At 44.3% G+C, this 5,201-nt stretch overlaps 1 protein-coding gene across 2 annotated transcripts in view; it reads right to left on the minus strand.

The window, feature by feature from the left end:
* sema6e (sema domain, transmembrane domain (TM), and cytoplasmic domain, (semaphorin) 6E) overlaps nucleotides 1-3,952 on the minus strand; it is a 116,695-nt gene extending 112,743 nt beyond the window's left edge. For both annotated transcript variants that reach the window (XM_062538626.1, XM_062538625.1), the window contains exon 1: nucleotides 3,762-3,952. The gene's annotated coding sequence lies outside the window, so the exon portion shown is untranslated. The remainder of the gene's footprint in view (nucleotides 1-3,761) is intronic.
* Between the last annotated feature and the right edge of the window lie 1,249 nt (nucleotides 3,953-5,201).

Here is a 5,201-nt window from a genome sequence, read left to right on the forward strand (position 1 = left end):
GAGATATTTCACTTATTAGGCTGTTCAAACATAATGAATAAAACGGAAGACGGCTCGGAATTAAGCACAATAAAAAAGACAAGCACCTCCATTAAAAATCACTTCCACGAGTCTTCTGTTCCTTGCAACCCTCCTAAACCGTGGCATGCCAAGAAGCAATTAAGATCACTCTAAATTCACTGAAATAACAAGAAAATGCTGCAGCCTTAATTCGCCTTTAAGAAAGCATAAATGCGAGCTAATCTGCTGACTCCATACTCCTCCTGAGCAGAGTCTGGAGGAGTTCCACCCCAGTCCTTAGGCTCGGACCAGTGAGCTGCCCGTCGTCCTCCATCTGCGGCTGGAGTGGTTTTGGTCAAACGGCCCCAGATGATGTTTGACAAAGGGGGGAGGGTGGGTTAACGTTGCTGAAAAATGGCACACAAAGCCACTGGACGGCAGCCAGTCTGACAAGGGCCCTGTCTGGAGCTGAGGTCTGAGGTCTGTAACTTGTCCAAAGTGAGAGGTCGAAGACCAGTTCTTTTCACCCTTTTCTGAACCCCATTCCTCTTTTTTTCTCCTCTCCCTCTTTTTTTCTCTCCGTTATTTATGTCTTCCCACTTCATATAGGCATACGGCCACAGTCCCCTTATCGCTTACACATCTTGAGCTATGTAATATCTGTGACGTTCACGCCAAACCTAAGCAATAGAGTAATGCTCAGATCCTCAATTTCAGGAAACATATTCTGATATTTAAGTCAGATTTACAAAAAAATTTAATACTTCTCCTCTACAGTAATTCATAGTTATGGTCACTGGTGACATCATTGGTGAAATCATTTTTGGTGAGATTGAAATTTGGCCGTCGCTATTGAAAATTAGCTAATACCACGTTGTAAACACCGTAGCCAAAGCCAACAATGGCATACAAGTGAGTTATTTATGACCAGTGTATAAACAGACCATTCAGAATACATGTTTCATAAATAACCCTACGGCTAAACCAGGCAAGACACCACAGGCATTACACCCCCCCCCCTCCCACCCCCACCCCATCCCACACACACACACACACACACACACACAGTGTCCGGCAATGATGGACTACCTCCCTAAGCCTGGAGAGGCCATATGACAAGACGTGCCTATTGCTCCAGGAAAAGCCCATCTGTAAAAGTTCCACATGGCTTATGCTAAGCTGTCTCACCCTCCTCACACCAGCGGGGAAGACACAACTTGAAGGCCAAGGCCTGACGGGCCCAGAGAGCCGGCCAAGAGGGGGCCGCTCCGGTGTCAGCGCGGGGTTATGGACGACGGGCGGCCGGGAGACTGGCAGGCTATATTTCACTTCCCCAGGGGGCTGGGGGACATTTCCTGGACAGGGGCCGCTGGGCAGGTGGAAGATGGCTACCCGTCTCTCGCTATTAACTTCACTTTCCAGGTGTTGCGGATGGGTCTCGAATGGATGCGCACTGCTACGGGGGAGGTTATGGGAGTTGGAGGCTGCAGTCGTGGGGATTGGGAGGGGAGGTGTGGGGGGGGGGGGGGTGGTAACAGTGAACAGGGGCAAAGGTGTAGCAACATAAACCAGTTCTACATTTTAAAAAAAAACTCCAAAGACAGAAATCCAGGTGAAACACATATATTGTAGGCTACGGACACTCATGGGAAGATGTGCACCATCGGAGATGATAACCAGGCCCAAGCCATAAGGTGGGGGTCGCCGCCATACGACATGAACACCACTCTCCACATCAAAACATCAAATAAATGTCACGCTTAAATCAAAAAGCAAATTGAGTAATAAAAAGGAACATTCCAGATAATAAAACACCTCCTCTCATCTCTCTCCTTGGAATTCAGAGGAAACGGCGGGAAAAAAAGGGCCAAAGGAAAGTTGGCTGAATTGCATGCAGGGGTACCAGTTTGTTGCCGGGTGGTGAATAGGTAGAAAATAAAGGCTATTTCAGCTTTATTACCCATCAGGGCCATTGGGGAGACAGTCATCTGCAAGCCTGCAACACTATCACACCAGCGAAGACAAAACTACAGCATGGGAAATGGGAAATAAAATTACACCACTGGCTAAACGCACCATTACACACGGAGAGAAGCAGCAGCAGGTATACAGGACAGCAGATGGAGCACAGAGGTGCAGAGTTTCAGTGGTACTTTAAAGCCATAGCATTTACGCCAAGGGGCACTGCAGATATCTGTGGGGGCACAGACAGCTCTGATTTTAAAATAAAAATAAAAATAAAATATTGGATAATCATCTCGAACATCTCAAAATACTGATTTAAAAAAAATGTATTAAAGGTGAAACACTTCAGCATAGACCTAGCTTTTGTCAAATTCAGCTCATTTTCTTCTCATGGTTCTCAAGCTGTCCATTCCCTGTGTGTGGTCATGGTAATGATGCACTATCTTTGCTCTACAAATGGGAAACAAATCAAGTGGGTCTGACCCAGCAATACACCATTCCAGCCCACCTCAAGGAGAAGTGAAGGGATGGGTGGACTGATTGACTGTGAAGTTCAAATATCAATCATCATACTGCCTCTTTTTTTTAAGGGCAGCGCAATGACTGCAAATCAGAATAGCATTCAACTGCAGAAGAAATACTTTGGCAAATAAATGTTCATCACTTTACATGCAACAGTATGTGCATCTTGATGAAGTATAGCTGCAGATAAGGAACAATCTGGTAGAAAAAGCTCGGTCATTCTCATAGCCTATCATTCCCAAATGCAGAAAGCAACAATCTGTTTCAAATCATCAGCGTTCTCTTAAAATGACTTCATGCAACAGGGGGATATTATGTGCCTTCTGATAGTACCGTTACATTATGTCACTGCAGGACCCCAAGTTCACCTCAGCCCAACAACACCGCAATCATCATGGAAAAGCCTTAGTCCATGGGTTGATCATAACAATAAGAACAGACTACGTGCAGTTCACCAAGTAGCCTGTGTTGAGTGTCAAGTCTAATGAAATCCAGTACAGTGTAGTTTGCGAGAGACTCGAGCTCTGGTTGAATTATTTGCGGAGGAAATTAATATCATTGCCCCAGCAAATGATAGCAACTTTCCTGAAAACCGCTAGCTGCCTGAGACATTTGGAAAGAAAACAGTCCGTCTGCATATCCGCCTACCTCCCTTTCAGCTGTAACTGCCGTTAATAAATGAAAATCTATTCTCAGATGACACCATGTCATTGTCACTACATAGGACAAGAAACAATAAAATCTAGCAAAACGTGTGCCAGTTCGCAATGACCATCTCAGTTATGCGCTCGTAAAATACAGCTCCGCATACAGTCAGTATTTTCAATGGCCTCAGAATTCTACACCGCATACACACATAACGATTCACACAAGACTAGAAGGTAAAAAACTAGACAATGATATACATGTCTAATCTATTCAACAAGTTATTTTCTCAGAGATGTCTAATTACAATGTCCCTACGAATGTGCAACACGTATTGACAGCAATCTGCATCATATCACTGTCGAACATTGGCCAAATTAGTAATACATGTTCAGATGCAGTCGGCTACTCGAAAACAAATTTGCACTCTCAAAGCAAAAACACATTATCGTCGTAATTGTAAGATTACAACTATTTCAGAGTTGCAGACTCCCACACACATAAGAATAAAGACTTCTTCAAGCATATCATGACAACGCAATACTCAACTTTAGAGTTGCCTAAACAGCGCAATCGAAATACTGAAAAACATGGAACAAAAGCAGTAGGAAAACTTCAAGCAGAATTACCTTTTCTCCTATTTTGTCCTCAAGCCACGAGCAGACAGCAGATTTCTTGATGACCTGAAGTCCGGTCTGTACTAGGTAACCAAACGGAACACAGACATGCACTCGAGATTTGTTAGTTTTCCCACAGGACGTTTGTTATCACTGGATCTCACACACTGCGAAAGCGCGCTCCGTAGTACTACGTTGATCTACACGAGCCTACAGTGAAGGCGAGACTGCGTGAAAAACAGACCTCACCAGTCGCAACCTCAGCGAAGTCACGCCCTGACGCTATTGGCAGGGAGACCATCCAATCAGATAGAATCAAACTTGATCAGTCCTTGTTTGTCATTTTCGGTAGCAGAAGCACTCAGATTATTGTGTAGCTCTTCACTAAACATGTAATAGCCTATGCTGATTGGGCTATGGAGCTCAATAGCTGTTAATGGTGATTTTTCTAGCCTGTGTTAAAACACGGTTTATGATTTATGACAAGGTCTGGCTCCTAATTGTCTTCTCTCGTATCAGCTCATCGTAAAACGTAAAAACTCACCTTTGACAAGCGTTACGCATGGGGAGCATAAGGTTGCATTATGTTGCAGATCAGCTACTGTGTGGTTTCCTGTGTACTCCAGTTAGGCTATATTGAATTATTAAAATCATAAGTCATCTAATGAAAAGAAATTCCTTTTGGTCTGAATAAAATATTCTCAAAATTCATGCCCTGGCCTAATTGGAAAGGACAATGGAACAGAGATATTATTCAGCACTGCTAAAATCAATTTGACACTCTCAAAGTCTAGTTAAAAAAATAAAAAAAAAACCATAATGCTGGACATTACTTTGATTGCATATTCTGTCGTCTAGGCTAGATAAATGTGATGATAATAAAAGAAAAAAGGTTTTTAATAGAACACAGTCCATTGACATCAGCTAAATAAAATGATTGTGTCTGGTCCGGCCCAGCCCAGGTAGTAGAACAAAACGCTGGAGTATGCCGAGATAAAAGCAGAGCGCTTTTGTCCTTCAGAGGCAGTGAGGGGACGGAACAGGGTCTCTGATATTTTAGCATGCCAAGCAGATTTCCTCATCGCCTTCGGAGAGACGGGCAGGAAGAAGGCGGGAAGGGCACTGAAGATAATGACGGGGATCCTATGGTTCACTGGCCATGCAAATGTCTAATCATTACCAACCCTAACAGGGTGGGTGTGCTGGCCATGCCCTGGCAAAACTCCCCTGCAGTCCTGTATCTACTCCCAGTGTTAAAAAGACACTTAATGCAAAGTGACCCCCATGGAGGTGGAGAGAGGAGCATGAAGCGGTTTGGGGATATGGCTCCCATGGGGAGCAGAACACTGTCCTTGCTGTCGCTGCTAAAAGGGTACATACCCTATGGGAGTGTTATAGGTTGTGGTAGCCCGTGCCTAAGGCCCAGGGGTGGGTCTGCTTGTGTTTAGACAG

The sequence above is a fragment of the Sardina pilchardus genome, chromosome 6 (assembly GCF_963854185.1).
Source record: "Sardina pilchardus chromosome 6, fSarPil1.1, whole genome shotgun sequence".
NCBI lineage: Eukaryota > Metazoa > Chordata > Actinopteri > Clupeiformes > Clupeidae > Sardina > Sardina pilchardus.